Genomic DNA, 17350 nt, shown 5'->3' with positions numbered 1-17350 from the left:
TCATTTTCTTGAATTGTGAAAGTTAATCCTAAGGTTTCTCCCACTTCCACATGACAAAAGACACGTTTGTGTGAGAGTATGTAGGCTTTTACGAAGTGATGAAACTGCCTTTCCATGCCTTTGCAAATTAGAAACAGTATAGATTATCATGGAAAGTGGGGTCAGGGATTAGGAGGGGAGGAGAAGAGGACAGGATTAGAACTGTGGTCGACCTTATGGCATCCAGTGGGCAGGGTTCCCAGATGACCTGACTTTAGATGTGACTGTACTTCTCATTATCTTTCACCCCTGTTTTTCATTTTTCAGATTTCTGGGACTTGTGTTTTCATTTTCCTTTAGAGACCCAATGATGCTTTTGTAATTCAGAAACATTTTATGTGTGATATAAACATGTTATGTACATTTAGCTATTGTAGTGGAATCTGAGATCGGATCTGTTACTCTGGTGACTACCCAAAAGACAGTTTGAGGCTGCAGTTTTTCACACACACACACTGATTCAGAGGAGACTATTTAAACAATATGAATTTGGCTGGGTGCGGTACTGTGCACCTGTAGTGCCAACTATTTGAGAGGCTGCGGCTGGAAGATTGTGAGTTCAAGTCTCCTGGGCAAAATTGTGAGACCGTATCTCCAGGGGAAAAAAAAAAAAAGGCTTTGACTTTATGTCTGTGATTCCTTCTTTACCTGGTTCAGTTCAAAGGTATGGAATTGCCAGGCACTTTTTTTTTCTTTCATAAGATTTTGGAGGTGCGATTTACCTTAGTGACTTCCACCACCCTTCTGTGGCTGGTTCCTTTTTGTTGTCATTTTGTTTTTGTTGGTTGTTACTGTTTATTTAAAGCTATAACATTATAAGACGTCGTACTTAGCCTAATCCTATTTTTGTAATTATGCTTGTACATTCAAGTGCTGTACTCAATAGATTTCCTTATTAACTCCTTATTTTTTTTTTGAGACAGCGTCTTGCTCTGTCTCCCAGGCTGGAGTGCAGTGGCGCGATCTCGGCTCACTGCAAGCTCTGCCTCCCGGGTTCACGTCATTCTCCTGCCTCAGCCTCCCGAGTAGCTGGGACTACAGACGCCCGCCGCCACGCCTGGCTAATTTTTTGTATTTTTGGTAGAGATGGAGTTTCACCGTGTTAGCCAGGATGGTCTTGATCTCCTGACCTCGTGATCCGCCTGCCTCGGCCTCCCAAAGTGCTGGGATTACAGGTGTGAGCCACCGCGCCTGGCCAACTGCTGATTTATTGATGACCATTTGTGGTTATGCGTAATGATTTTTCCTCTGTCCTTGTGCACTGCAGTTCATATTGCCTTATGTATATATGCCTGTTTCCACAACTCTTAGCCAACTTCCTCAGGGTATATTCTTTTTTATTATATAACTGCATTGATGTTTGTTGAGTGCCAGCATCCTTTCCTCCCTTCGCTGTCATAACAGACCCTAGATTTTCTTTTAGTAGTCACTATTCTATGGGCTCTGGAGAACGCTGATACTACCTCTAGCTCCTGGGGGTGGACTTTGATTGGTTTAAGGAGTGTGTTTTATTGATTCATCACAGTCATTGGTTAGGGATGGGCATAAGCTCAAGCAAGTCCAGTCTGAATACATCTGAGGTCTGTCTCTTACTTGGGATGCTGGACCAGAAGTATGTACTCTATTTTTGGGTGGTATGGATGTGATGTGACTTCTGTAATGGCTAAAGCTGTTTTGCTATCATGAGGGAAGCAGGATGGAGAGATAGATCAACTGTGAAGTCTGCCCTGTTTTTGGACTTGCCAGTTTCTTGAACCAACAAATTCCCCCCTCTTTTTTTTTCCCTTTTGAAACAGGGTCTTGCCCTGTCAACCAGGAGTGCAGTGGCATGATCATAGCTCACTGCAGCCTCAAACTCCTGGGCTCCGGCAATCATCCCACTTCAGCCACCTGAGTAACTAGGACTATAGGTGTGCACCACAATGTCTGGCTAATTTATTATCATTATTTTCGTAGAGACAGGGTCATGCTATGTTACCTAGGCTGGTCTTGAACCCCCGGCCTCAAGCTATCCTCCTGCCTGGGCCTCCCAAAGTACTGTCATGAGAGGTGTGAGCCACCATGCCTGGCCTCCCGTTATTGTTTTAGCTGGTTTTGCTTGATGCAGCAGGGGCATTTAATGCTTACTAAATATTTAGATCTTCCCTCACATTTCCCAGTTCACTTGCAGCTAGGTAGGACATTGTGATCGTTCTAGCCAATAGATTTTAAGCAGGTTATTTCCAGGTAGAAGCATTTAGTAGCAGATTCCTGACCTAGCTATCTCTCCTTTTTGCAATGGTGATTATGGAGGCTAGGTGTTGAGATGTCTGAGCATCTGTCATGTTGGATCCATGAGTGACTGTGGAGCAGAATACCACCCCCACCCCACAAACATGTGTGTCCCACATAATATGTTGGACATATAGTATCAGAAAAAAGTTACTACATCATAACTTAGCCTATCTTGATGAATAGAGTTGGGTGTTCAGTTACTAGAAACCAAAGGCATCCTAGGTGATATAGTATAATTTTGTAATTCTTAGTGTGTATTTGGTGATTTACAATGTATGCAGATTATACATTGTAATTGATTGGTAAGACACTTGTCTGAAGGAATCAGTTATATTTAGCCCTAGCTTTCTGAATTTGGTGTACCCAAACATGACCTTGTCCAACATGGATTGTAATGATTACTTAGCCTATCTACCCCTACATATCAAAGGTTATAATAAAACACTATATAAAATATACAGTTGTAGAAATAATATCGAATTGCTGCTTTTGCTTGAAGCTGTTAGCTAGGAATTTCTAATCATAGGCCATAAGAGTGAGTAACCATGTATTAGTGGTATAACAGCATGCGTTTTATTTATAAAGTAGTATTTTCTGCAGTATTTGGCACCCAGAAGAATATCTTGTGTTTCTGATACTGACTAGTACCATTAGAATTTTTAGTCATTACTCTAAAAAGTTGGCAAAGCTAGTGAAACTTTTGCTTGATGATAAGTATTTTGCTAAGTGGTGACTTTTTGAAACTGTGCAGCCAGTTTTAGGAGTAACAGAAATATTTTTATATGAAATGGTATAATATGATTGATTTTATCTTAAAATTGAGTAGTTGTAAGGAAGAAAAGTGCAATACAAATATCTTTTTCTTTTTTAGAGATGCATCTCACTCGGTCCCCCAGGCTGGAGTGCAGTAGTGCAATCATAACTCGTTGCAGTCTTGCCCTCCTGAACTCAAGTGATCCTCCCACCTGAGCCTCCGGAGTAGCTGGGACTACAGGCATGAGGCAGGCACTGTGCCTGCCATTAAAAATATCTCGAATTTTGGTAGTGACATTCCTTTGAAGATATTAAAAGCTAGAAATTTGTTTCATTCTATCAAAGTTTCAAGTATCTTCGTTTAGTTCTACACGTGTGTGCTGTACCCATCTAATGTTTGCCTAAAATTGTACTAAGTCTTTTTGGTTTTAAAATAATTTAAGTCTAGGCCGGGCATGGTGGCTCATGCCTGTAATTGCAGCACTTTGGGAGGCCGAGGCGGGTGGATCACTTGAGTCCAGGTGGTCAAGGATGCAGGTCAGCTGGGCAAGGTGGCTCTTGCCTGTAATCCCAGCACTTTGGGAGGCCAAGGCGGGTGGATCACTTGAGGTCAGGAGTTCGACTCCAGCTTGGCCAACATGGTGAAACCTGTCTCTAATAAAAATACAAACAAAAACTAGCGGGGTATGGTGGCACGTGCCTGTAATCCCAGCTACTTAGGAGGTGGAGGTACAAGAATCGCTTGAACTCGGGAGGCACAGGTTGCAGTGAGCTGAGACTGGGCCATTGCACAAGGAAAAAAAAAAAATATATGCGGTGATCTGTGATTCCACCACTGCACTCCAGCCTGGGTGGCAGAGCAAGACCCTATCTCAAAAAAAAAAAAGAAAAAAAAATTAAGCCTAAGATGTTTAATTTAAAAATAATTTGAGTTTTTAAAAAAGAATGTTTTTGAGGCAAAATGGTGAGAATAGGACAAGTATTTGAAAATATTCTGGTACTTGATCAGAACCACCTTTGGTTACATTGTTTTGTGGCCAAAGTGGCTATGACTAAGTGACTACATGTTAGTTATTTTAAAAACATTGTTTCTAAGGTATTACTGATGTACATGAATGGATTGATATTGTTATCATGGGAGTGGTTTGTTATAAAAGCGAGTTTGGCCCTCTTGTGCTCTGTCACTGTGTGATGCCTTCCATCGCAATGTGACCCCTCAATCTTAGACTTCCCAGCCTCCAGAACTGGGAGCTGATAAATTTCTCTTATTTGTAAACTACTGAGTCTCACGTATTCTGGTATAGCAGCACAAAACGGACTAAGACAGGCAGTTGGGCAACAGCAAGTCTGAGTTCCCTTCCAGCAGCAACTGGCAGGAGTGAAATCCTGGCTGTCTTCTTTGCAGTCAAATGCTCTACCACTGAGCTATACCTACTGGCTATCTTCTTTGGACAGTTGCTGTTTTTGACCACAAGCCTGTCTAATTGCTTTACTCATTTAACTTATCTGTTGTGGACATTTGAATTTACGACCTTTGTCTAAAGTAATTTAAGTTTTGAATAATTCTGAAATGCATTCAGTTGTTAAACTAACACTTAGAAAAAAATGGACAGATCAGAACAAATTTATCATATTTACTGGAGAAATTACTGCAATAATCAGGGTTCTCTGGTGACTTCTAAGTTTCATATCTGTAGAAAAGATTATTATTATTCCTGAGCAGTAAGATACTATATACCCTTTATAAATCAGAGCTTTTTGTTCTGTTGATTTTATACAAATACGTTGGTTTTATAAGCATGTTTTTTTTTGTTGTTAACTACTTCTTTTGATTTCTTAATTTATTTCTAACATTACTTTGGGCAATAGCCCTATTAAAAGTGCTTTGTACGTTCCAGATTATTTCCATATAGATTATATGGGATTCTCACAATAACCATATGTGCTAAGGTAAGATAGGCATTTTAAAAAAAGAAAAATAGGGCTGAGCACCTGTAATCCCAGCACTTTGGGGGGCAGAGGTGGGCGGATCACTTGGGCCCATAAGTTCAAGACAAGCCTGGGCAACATGGTGAAACCTTGTCTCTCCAAAAAATACAAAAATTATCCAGGCGTGGTGACATGCAACTGTAGACCCATACAGTGTGGCATGCAATTGTAGGCTGAAGTGGGAGGATCGCTTGAGCCTGGGAGGTTGAGGGTGCAGTGAGCTGTGATCATACCACTGCACTCCAGCCTGGGTGACAGAGCAAAACCCTGTGTCTAAAAACTAAATAAATAAAAATTAGAAAAGAAAAATAGAATGGAGACTTTTCAGAAAAAAATTACTTTGGCTCATAATTAAGGAATTCCCAATAGATTGCCCAAAGGAGGATAGCTACTGATGAACTTCTTGGGTTAATTGTGTATGTACAGCTTTTAAATGTGTCTTAATTGTTATGAGATGATAACCTTTTCAGTAATCAAAAGAGCCGGGTATTTCTGGTTACCCAAACCCAACTGATTTTAGCAGAAAACATTTGCCTTAAATAATAACTTCTCTTTGAAATGTTTACAGAGAAGGAAACTGAGTTTAATGGCAAGGTTGTTGACTGTTACCCAGGGAAACTAACTCCTGTCTGGTGCTCTTTTTGTTGCACCAGTAGTTCGATGTCCAAGGGTGGCTGAAGCTTCCTATGGAAGCATTGTTAAGCAAGTCTTTCTCAGGCTTTCGGTTGCATCTTTCTACTGTGTGAATAGGGGCATTAGGAGAAATGTAATCTTTGAATACTCCCAACCAGTTTCTGCTTGGTAACGTGCCCTGAAACCCTCAATGAATGCCAGCAAACAAATTAGATCCACAGTGTATTTGATACGCATGTCTTTTCCCCAAACAAAATTCAAATTTCACAAACACAAACTGAGTCATTTTCCAAATGTTTGTATATGAATGCAAGTTTTTGTCCTGTTCTTCTGTAACCAATACCATAAAACTTCTGAAGGTCCTTGATGCATTTATTGTACAATGTTAATCCAAAACAAAACTTTATTCTGACTAAACTTGTAGCTATAGAGAGATACCAAACTCATTTTTGTTGATCAGTACAACATGTTTGTACCAGCCAGATCTAAAAAATGTGTAAAGGAGTACCATGCTGTAAAGACCTTATTACGGTTGTAAACACCAGTGCAGCTGTTACGAATCTAGCAAAACCTCAGGTTAAACAATTTCAAATTTACTGAAGATGACATTCCAGACCCAGTTTTCATAACATAAACACTCTAGGACATGCCTTTGAGATGAGTGGGATTGTCATTAATATTAATGCCACCAAATTCAAGGCTGAGAAGTCATTTCTTTCCAAGCTTTATTTTCACTCCTAATTTTGGAATAAAATATACTTTTAGCCTGAAGTATGGCATGTCTTTTCACAGCCTGAAAACATTTGATCCTGTTGCCTTTGAATTGTAGGAATGCAAAAATATAGTATAAGTCTTTTATTCTTTATGGTCATTTAACTTAAATGAGTTTGTTAGAATTAAAGTTGGGAAGAATTAACTGTTAATGGAATTCAATTGCATTGTTCAATTAAAAAATAAAAGGATGCTAAAAATAGTTGCTGTTTAAGGATTAGTGTGACATTTTAGAATGCTGCATTTAAGGAAGGAATTTTATTCTAAAGTGATTTGAAGCACATTTTTTGTGGTCCTGTCTTTCACCTAGACAAGGTAGGACAAGCATTCAAAACCTGAACCAGTCTTAGTCTGTTTTTTTCTTAGTTTCCACTTAGTGGGACATCTGGTGAGGTATCGTTTTGGCCATATAGTCATTTCTAAAGTTTCTTTCTGTGCTCTGATTTCCAGTTAAGTCTTCTATGATGTTTGCCAAATTTAAGAGCATGCAGGGGTCCACTGGAAGTGCTGAATAACTGGGCTTTGGCCTAATTCTTGTGCATGGCTGTGTGTGTGGGGTGGTTTTGTTTTGTTTGCCTGTTTATTGGTAATTGCATTAAATTCCATTTGCCTTTACTGAATTTTTTTTTGTTAGACTTTTGGGGAAACCTCTAAATTGGATAATAGAGCAATTAAGTGACTGTTTGTAAGCGATCCTCAGTGCTCTATTAGAGAGGCAGCATTTATCAAAAGAAGACAGTTGAATTTCTCCTGTTTAAACTTGCTTTTGAAATTCCGTTAATTTTCTAATAAGGAGAATTGAAGCCAACCATTGTCAAGTACCATACCGTAATCTAAAGTTGGTAACTGTGGAAGCACATAGTTGATATGGTGATACCTTTTTCAGAGGAACTTTGGCTATTTCCATCAGCATAAAGGACACAACAGACTGCATCTTGTTGCCTTCACCTCTGTCTTATTTCTTCTGTTTTCCTTTTTTTTTTTTTTTGAGATGGAGTCTTGCTCTGTTGCCCAGGCTGCAGTACAGTGGCATGATCTTGGCTCACTGCAACCTCCGCCTCCCAGGTTCAAGTGATTCTTGTGTCTCAGCCTCTCAAGTAGCTGGGATTACAGGCACACGCCACCACGCCCACCTATTTTTTTTTTTTTTTTTCATTTTTGGTAGAGACAGGGTTTCCCCATGTTGCCCAAGCTGGTCTTGAACTCCTGGGCTCAAATGATTTCCTCTCTCAGCCTCCCAAAGTGCTGGGATTACAGGTGTGAGCCACCACTCCTGGCCCCCCTTTTTAAAAAAAAAATTAAAGAGGTTGTGGAGGTTTCTTTGAATTCTTTTAGTGTTTTTAAAAATGTTATATTTTGAGAAGAAAATCTGGGCAGGTACAAAGAACCCCTCCCTTTCCTGTTTAAAAACTTTTTTGCAGTCGCCCTGGAATTTTCCTTCACTGTCATTCATCTTTCTCTCCTTTCTTGATATTGGGTCTTCTGTTTACTATATTTTATTTCTTGGTTTTCTCCCTCCTCTTGGTGTGGAGCAGATGTTCTAGTATCTTCCTAAAGCAGAATGTGTGGGAGGTGAATTATTTCTAGTCACTGCCTGTTGAATGTGAAGTTATTCTAGTCACATTTGATTGATAGTTTGTCTAGATAAGAATTCCAGGTTGGAAATTATTTTCCTTTAGAATTGTGAGGCATTGTTTAATTTCCTTCTACCTTCCTGTGTTTTTACAATTTCATGATGATGTGCCTGGTGTGGATCTCTTCTCATCCATTTTCTTGGGCACTTGGTCAGCCCTTTCAATCTGGAAACTCCTGTCTTTTAGTTCTGAGAAAATTTTTGTTGATTATCTCTTCCCTTCCATATTGGAACTCATTACAAGAAAGCTAATTAAGGAAGAGTAGAGGGTTGTGTTATGGGCTGAATTGTGTCCACCCCTCCCCCATTCATAAGTTGAAGCTGAAGCTAAAACCCCCAATGGGACTGTATTTGGAGACAAAGCCTTTAGGAAGTCATACGGGTGGGGTCCTAATCTGATAGGATTGGTGGCCTTAGAAGAAGAGGTAGAGAGAGAGATCTCTCCCCACATGAGCACAAAGAAGAGGTCATGTGAGGACACAGGTAGCTGCCTACATACAAGCCAGGAAGAGGGCTCTCACACAGGCCTTGATTGTAGACTTTTCAGCCTCCAGAATTGTGAGAAAATACATTTCTGTTATTTAAGCCACCACGTATGTGATATTTTGTTATGGCAGCCTAAACTGACTAAGACAGGTTGAGGTCAAGCTAGGACCTCAGCTTCATCAAGGTGAACTGCATGCATTGCAAGAGAATATTAACATGGTGCTGGTGCATGTGTGTTCTCCTTTTTGACTGGTCGCTTTTTAAACTTAGTTCACTCATCTGCGTATCACCCTTTGTGAGTTAGCACAAGTCATTAGCCCAAGGTTCTAGATCTGTGCTGACCAATGCCATAGTCAATAGGTACATTTAATTATTTAAATTTACATTAATTAAAATTAAATAAAATTCAAAATTCACTTCCTCAGATTCATTAGCCATATTGCATGTTTTGAGAAGCCACATGCAGCTGGTGCCTGCAGTATTGGATGGACAGATAGAGCCAGAACCTTTCCATCCTTGCAGAAAGTCTGGCTGTACAACTGTATTCTGGATACTTGCCTTACACCTCTCCCTCTCTTTTTTTTTGTCCAGTGGGTCTGAACTTTTTTAGGTTCAAGGCATACTTAGGAATACTAGAATTTGTAGTGGACATCTTCAAGGTTTTAAACCAACACTAAGAAGTAAACAACCATTATAGTGCAAACTCTGCCAAAGTGTCATATGCATACTGAGTCTATAACTGCATCTGCAGTGATTATGCTATTGGCATTTGGCCATGCTTCTGCAGTATGGCCCTTAGAAGAGCTGTTTTCTACCCCTACTGGGCTTTCTGATATGTTTGTAGGACAGAGAATTGCAGGAAGCAGGCCTTCATGTCTGAGCTGTGCTGCTCTGGTTTGCTGTGCTGAATGTTGCTGTGCTCTCCCAGAAGAGGTAGGCACAGGTGCTTTAGAAGGAACTGTCAGAACCCCACTGCTCTACTGAGCACTGGTGAGTCTGAGGATTCACAGGCTGAAGGCAGGTCACTGAAAGCGACCTACATTCTGGAATTTCTCGGAACAGATTATTTCCTGAGATGACAAAAAGTATAATTTTGGTCAGAAGGATCACTGAATTTCCTGGAATCTACCCCACCAGGCTGTGTCTTCATAGGTGGGAGCTGTTCTCAAGAATCCTCAAAACAGCCCTTTGAGGTAGGTTCTGTTTCACTCCCAAAGAGAAGTGAGGTTGGCACTCAGAAATTTCACATCATTTGCCTTGGCTCACTGAATGAACTAGTGAATAGTGACGCTGGCTTCAGACCTTTCTGTTTTTCTTTAAAACTTGTGTTTTTTTCTACCAGAATGCAACTAGGGTTGGCCAGTGGCCCCTTCTGTCCGTCACGTGGGAGCAGCTCTCCTAAAGCTGGGCTCTGCATTAAAGGGATTGTTTGCAAATTTATTAAATTAAACATGTTTAATTCAGGATAAAAACTGAATGATTTGGAAGATCTTTTTTCTTTTCTTTTTTTTTTTTCATTCCTGTCATTCCCCGCTGGTTCCGGCGTTCTCCTGCCTCATCCAGTGTAGGCACGTACAGGTTTGCCGCCATTTTTTTTTTTTTTTTTTTTTTTTTTTAGTAGAGACGGGGTTTCACCGTGTTAGCCAGGATGGTCTCGGTCTCCTGACCTCGTGATCCACCCACCTCGGCCTCCCAAAATGCTGGGATTACAGGCGCGAGCCACCACGCCCAGCCTTTTTTCTTTTAAAGAACTGTTGTTATTTTTATTTCAATTAAATTGAAAAACACAGGGAAAAAGTACAACAACAACAAATCCCAGGCAGGGCATGGCGACTCACGCCTGTAATCCCTGCACTTTGGATCGCTTGAGTCCAGGAGTTTGAGACCAGCCTGGGCAACATAGTGAGACCTCAGCTGTAGAAAAAAATTAAAGAATTAGCTGGGCATGGTGGTGCATGCGTGTGGTCCCAGCTACTAGGGAGGCTGAGGTGGGAGGATCGCTTGGAGGAGGTTGAAGCTACAGTGAGCCTAAATCAGTCGTGCCACTGCACTCTAGCCTGGACGACAGAACAAGACCTTGTCTAAAAAAACCCAGAACCCGGCCGGGCGTGGTGGCTCACGCTTGTAATCCCAGCACTTTGGGAGGCCGAGGTGGGCGGATCACGAGGTCAGGAGATCAAGACCACGGTGAAACCCCGTCTCTACTAAAAATACAAAAAAAATTAGCCGGGTGTGGTGGCGGGCGCCTGTAGTCCCAGCTACTCGGAGAGGCTGAGGCAGGAGAATGGCGTGAACCTGGGAGGCGGAGCTTGCAGTGAGCCGAGATCGCACCACTGCACTCCAGCCTGGGCGACAGAGCGAGACTCCATCTCAAAAAAAAAAAAAGAAAACCCAGAACCCAAAAAACAAAAAACCCCAACAAATCCCTCATAGCACCAGCACTTATTTTTGAAGACTTCCTGTACTTACACATATAAATATTTTGTACAAAAATGTTATGGTATTATAAATATTTTTCTGCAGCTTCCTTATTTGACTTAAGAATTTATGATGAACATCTTTCTGAGTCAGTCAGGAATATTGTTCATGCACTGTTAACTCCTCTGTTACTTTAACAATTTTGTGTGTGTGTGTGTGTGTGTATGTGTGTGTGTGTGTTTTGATGGTTATTGTTATACTGACTTTAGCCACTTTTCATCATTTTAGCCTTTAGGTCTCTTTTTTTCTTTGTGTGGTCTTAACCGAGAAATAATTGCAAGTGAGGAACAAAGTCTTAAATTTGGTGGCACTTACCACCAAATAATTCCAGATGTTTGCCTTCCCTCTACATAGAAAGAGCCCACTCTCATGCTGTATTTGTTCTTCTCATCCTCCCCTGTCTTATTTCTCTTTCATTTCATTTAATTTTAACCTCAATACCAGACTTATTTTGTGCAGCCCTTGGCCTGCTGCGGAGATATCCTTGCCACTGGCTCTCTTTCCAGCCCCCAGTCGCTGATGTGTCTCTTGGCAGCGAGTGTAAATGATGGTGGTCCTCTCATTCTGACGTGGGAGCACCCCAAGTCAACAGTAATATTTGGTGTAACAAGTACCAGGGTGGGATAACCACATATCCCTGGACTGGGATTTTAAAATTGTCAGTTGTCCTGTCATTTGTGGTTTAGGGATCAACTTGAGCAAGAGAAACCCCGTCTCTACTAAAAATACAAAAAAAAATTAGCTGAGCATGGTGGCAGTCGCCTGTAATCCCAGCTACTCAGGAGGCTGAGGCAAGAGAATTCCTTGAACCCAGGAGTCAGAGGTTGCATTGAGCCGAGATCATGCCATTGCACTCCAGCCTGGGTGACAGAGCGAGACTGTCTTAAAAAAAAAAAGAAATTGTATTTATTTCCTACAGACTTCTTTTTCTTGGTTATCACCTGACATTGCCTTATCAGGTATTTTATTATGTATTTTATTCCTTTTTATTATTTTTGGCTTAAATTTTCCTTTTAGTCTTTTACTTTGATCATTCTTTCTTATTTTCTCCTCCATATTTTGGATTCTTCAGACTTCTTCCCTTTTCTTAATCTTATCCTTACCAGATTTCCCTTCTGCTTAAATTTCATGATCCAGTTTTTCAGTAGATGGAGATAGAAGGCTGAGGTGAGGAAGGTGGGGGTAAATACGCTGCTTGCTGAATTTTAAATATAAAACAAGATATTAAGGAACTTATTTCCTTTTTGATTGCCTATATTTGGGAGACCATAGAATTGGCTGGCCACTAATATCAAGTGGCTTTTGTGTGCAGACCCTTACAAAGAAATGACTGATAAAGTCCCTACTTCTGGGAGTTCTGATAGTAAAAAGTGTGACATCTGTGACACATACATTGCCAGTCAATGATGGATAGAAATGGACAGACTTTGAGGAGATGAGTTTTGAGTATACAGAGATACCATCTTGTGTGTTTGTGCACATGCATTTGAGACAGGGTCTCACTCTGTCTCCCTGGCTGGAGTGCAGTGACGCGGACGTGGCTCACTATGGCCTCGACCTCCCAGCCTCAAACAGTTCTCCCACCTCAGCCTCCCGTGTAGCTGGAACCACAGGCATGCGCCACCATGCCTGGCTAATTTTTTGATGTTTTGTAGAGCTGAGGTCTCACTATATTGCCCAGGCTGGTTTCGAACTCCTGGACTCAAGCGATCCTCCTTCCTCAGCCTCCCAAAGTGCTGGAATTACAGGTGTGAGCCACTGCAGGGCCACAGAAATACAGTATATTTGTGATACCATTAGTAACTTTTATTTGACAGAGGGTTAAGTATTGACTAAGGGATAAAACCTATTCTGGGGCTCAGAAAACAAGGTTTTGCTCCAAGAAGGCAATTAGATGTGGATAACAGTTTCAGTACTGAATTGGGAACCTTTTTACTAAAATGTAGTCTACATGTGGGTATCTAGTAATATAGTCGCTGTTATTAAAGAACTGTATATATCTGTGACATACAGAGGAACCACATACAGTTTCTTAAAATAATATGTTCTTCATCTTTGAGGAAATCCTAGACAAAACTGGAAAAATTTTAAGTTTTCTTATTGCTCATTACAAATTATAGGGATTTTGATATTGTGCAGTTAAAAGTTCAGTAGATTTTCGAAACTAGTTATTAATTGACCTCGGTTCTGCACATTTTTGTTGCTTTGCAAGGGTACCCTTAAGGCTCAAATAAAGTTAAAAGTGAGGTAAATGGCATGTTAGACTAAAACTGTTTTTTTGGTCTGTCAGCACTTAAATAGAAAAACAAACTAGCTTAAGAACATGACTGCAATTTAGGATCTTAAAACCATATATACCATAGTATTTTTAAAGCCTGCAACCAAAAAGTAGAATCATTGTGTTTTATAGCACTTTGAAATTCTGTCTGATGTTACTGTATGTCTGTGCTGTCCTGATATGGCTTTTGGATTGTGTTTGTGGTAGAAGAATTTCTTGTATTTGTATATTACTTGGCTGCACAGATGGTATCCGCTTGAAATCTACTAAATAAAACTAGAACAATGATTTTGCCAGTTGGTTTTGACTGCTTTTATTTATTTTGGATGGCTATAGTCTTTGTGAAGATGGCAGACTAAACCTGGAAGTGACAGCTAAGAACAGAATGGGTGGGTCTGCTAATTTATCTCAGTAGAACTCATGCCACTTCTCCCTGGGTACAAGACGTTTTCTTCAATTGAATGTCCACAGGCCAGCTGAGCCATCCTTCGCTCCCATATCCCTATTGTCCTTGGCCCAGACCTTTTCTTTTTCTTTTTTTTTTTTTTTTGAGAAGGAGTCTCGCTCTTTCACCCAGGCTGGAGTGCAGTGGCGCGATCTTGGCTCACTGCAGGCTCCGCCCCCCGCGGTTCACGCCATTCTTGTGCCTCAGCCTCCCGCGTAGCTGGGACTACAGGCGCCCGCCACCTCGCCCGGCTAATTTTTTGTATTTTTAATAGAGAAGGGGTTTCACCGTGTTAGCCAGGATGGTCTCGATCTCCTGACCTCGTGATCCGCCCGCTTCAGCCTCCCAAAGTGCTGGGATTACAGGCGTGAGCCACCACGCCCAGCCAGCCCAGACCTTTTCTCATCCTCCATGGGTTATCTCATCCATTTCCATAGCTTTAGTTATTGTCTATCTGTTGATGTTTCTACATCTGTGTCTTCAGCTTAGGCCTGTTTCCTAACCTCTTCCTCACATACCCACTGCCCACTGGACCTCTTCATTTAGATGCCCCAGGTCTCTTGTACTCACCATGCCCTAAGCTGAGCCTATCTTTTTATCCAAGTATGTTCCTACTCCTTTGTTGCCCCTTTCAGCGTATGGTGGCATAATACATCTAGTTCTCTAATCAGAAACCTGAGCAACATCTTTACCTCCTCTCTGTTCCTTTTTTTACTATGTTTGATCTAAACACTAAATACTATGTGTTCTCCCTGATAAGCATCTCTTATCTGGGTGCTTTTCTCTATTCCTTCATGCAACTAGACTAGGCCTCAGTTACTGTAAGATGGTCTTCCATCTTACAGTGTGATCTTCTCTCCCCTGGTGGTCCATTTTCTATATTGCTTCTGTGATTTTTCTGAAACACAAATCTGATTATATCACTTTCATGCTAAAAATCCTCCAGTGACTTCCCTTTGCTCTTAGAATAAAGTCAGAGTCCTTACTCTGTTTTGTAAAGTCTTTTTAAATCCATCTCCTGCTTGCTTGAGCAGGGTGACAGTCTTGGTAAAATGTACTTTTATAGCCAGAAGTCCCCCTCACACTTAACATATCATAATGCTTTCTTTTCTTGTGAGAAGTGAGAAATTTTATTGTGACATGTTGTCCATTAGTAAACCACACTCAGATCTGTGTGCTCCTCTTCCAAAAAATACATTATATATATTTCTACAAAGAGAGAAAACATGTAATAGTTGTCAGGTTCTTTTGAGAAATCCTTTTGTAGAAGTTATGCTTGGTGTTGTTTTCATGTTTTTATTACAAAGTAGAGAGCCTGTCTGATGAATCTTACACAAATAAAGTAATGGAGGTAATTAGATATCACCACAGCCTTTCCTTTCTCTCCAGAACAGGTAATAAGAGTCAGCATTCATTTGGAAGCAGTTGCCCAGACGTGCCAACAGAAGTTGTGGGCATCTGTGTCTCCTTCTAAGAAAGTGGGTTTCCTGAAAACCTTGGGAAAGGAAGGAAGAGAGGGAGGGAGAGAGGAAGGGAAGACGCTATGTAGGTGGGCCAGTCACCAGCAGAGGGATAAAAGATGGTGAGATCGGCCGGGCGCGGTGGCTCATGCTTGTAATCCCAGCACTTTGGGAGGCTGAGGCGGGCGGATCACGAGGTCAGGAGATCGAGACCATGGTGAAACCCCGTCTCTACTAAAAGTACAAAAAAATTAGCTGGGCGTGGTGGCGGGCGCCTGTAGTCCCAGCTACTTGGAGAGGCTGAGGCAGGAGAATGGCGTGAACCCGAGAGGCGGAGCTTGCAGTGAGCCGAGCTTGCGCCACTGCACTCCAGCCTGGGCGACAGAGCGAGACTTCTGTCTCAAAAAAAAAAAAAAAAAAAAAAAAAGATGGTGAGGTCAAAATATAAAAGCACCAGTAGAGTATTCCTTTGGCTGGCCTCTATGTCTGGATGCCCTAAAATGTTTATCTCCGTTATTATAAAAGAAGTCCGTGTAGATGCCTAGAGAAAGGAGGCATCCCTGATTTGGGCAGGATTCTAAACAATTGCCTTTTTGTATTGTTAGTCTACACTTTGCTGAAAGTCCCTGTTGCCTCAGTCTGCTGTTCCCCTGGTGAGCCCCCACGTATGGTTCAGTTCTCAGTGTCAGGTCTCTTTTTCTGGAAACTTTCCTTAGCATCCCAAGTCTGGGTTAAGTGCTCCACTTAGTCTGCTGTACTATGTAACACTTCTCACTCTGCAGTTTTAGTTTGTATTTTAAGTTCAGTGACTATGACTAATGTTATTGTTTGAAATGAAAGAGATTTTAAGAGTTTCTTCAAGAGGATTGACCAGAGTCCTGAGACATTTCTCCATTCCTAAATATATAAAAGCCGTGAGTTGCCTTGAACTTCATTACAATTTTGAAAATTTTTAGATATATCAAAGGTATTCTGTGGATGAGAGCTAGCCTGCTTCAATCCAGTTGTGACTATCTTGACCGTGAATGTCAGTGTTCATGTTTGATGTTCTTTATTTTGGTGTATACTCTACGTGTAAAGCCAGCCCAATATTGTCCCAACACATGACTGTGTTTGTTTGGCTAACTGAATACACCCTACCTGCCTTTTCTCCATTTTCTGTCTTCATATCGAAATCCATACACTTGAAATATTCTAATCCACTAGATATATGTAATTTCCTCATTTATGCTTTACTGAAACCCTGTTGGAAAATTCAAATTAATTACCCTTAGATTAAAAAAAAAAAACCTAACAAAGCTCTGTGGATTTGGTATGGGAACATATCAATAAATTTTTTAAAATAAAAACCACATAATTATTTTTAAAAACAACATTTATTTTCAGATCTGTTGCGTTTTTCCACCTACTTCTTCAAAAGTTTTCCTTGTCATCCAAAGACATGACATTTGAGGATCTGTCTCTTTACTAGTTTTCTATTTTTCAGGCAATGAAGCCTCTTGTTACATTAAATTAGTGTGCCTAGGTCATGATCCTTAGTCATTTTAAATTGGAGTGTGATAGGTTTTAATATATTGTGCAGTAGATCCTTGATATTTTCAGATTTAACAGGTTTGTTTTGATTTTTAAAATCACTTTATTGAGATGTGATTGATATATAAAAAGTTGTACATATTTAATGTATAGAACTCAATGAGTTTGTGGATAAGTATATACCTATGAAGTTATCACCACCATCAAAACTGTAAACATACCCATAACCTCCCAAAGTTCCCTCTGCCGCCTTTGTTATTATTTTTTTGTGTATGGTAAGAACACTTAATATAAGCTCTACTCTTTTAGCACATTTTTACTATACAGCATAATATTGTTAGCCATAGGCACTATGCAACATAGTAGATCTCCAAAATTTACTTCTCCTTTAGGACTGAAACTTTGTACCTTTAACTGTCACCTCTCAATTTCCCCTCCTGCAAGCCCCTGGCAACAGCCATTGTACTGTTTTTTTTTAATTGATACAGGGTCTCACTGTGTTGCCCAGGCTGGAATGAGTGGCGTGATCATAGCTCACTGTAGCCTCAACCTCCAGGGCTCAAGAGATCCTCCTGCTG

The 17350-nt window shown here is 40.7% G+C and overlaps 1 protein-coding gene across 2 annotated transcripts in view; it reads left to right on the top strand.

Moving 5' to 3' along the window:
* FANCC (FA complementation group C) overlaps nt 1-17350 on the top strand; it is a 234682-nt gene that overhangs the window by 5525 nt on the left and 211807 nt on the right. The gene's annotated exons all lie outside the window — the stretch shown is intronic.

The sequence above is a fragment of the Hylobates moloch genome, unplaced genomic scaffold (genome assembly GCF_009828535.3).
Source record: "Hylobates moloch isolate HMO894 unplaced genomic scaffold, HMol_V3 SCAFFOLD_10, whole genome shotgun sequence".
Taxonomy (NCBI): Eukaryota; Metazoa; Chordata; class Mammalia; order Primates; family Hylobatidae; genus Hylobates; species Hylobates moloch.
Note: the sequence above shows the minus strand (reverse complement) of the source record. Positions and strands in the feature narration are given on the sequence as shown.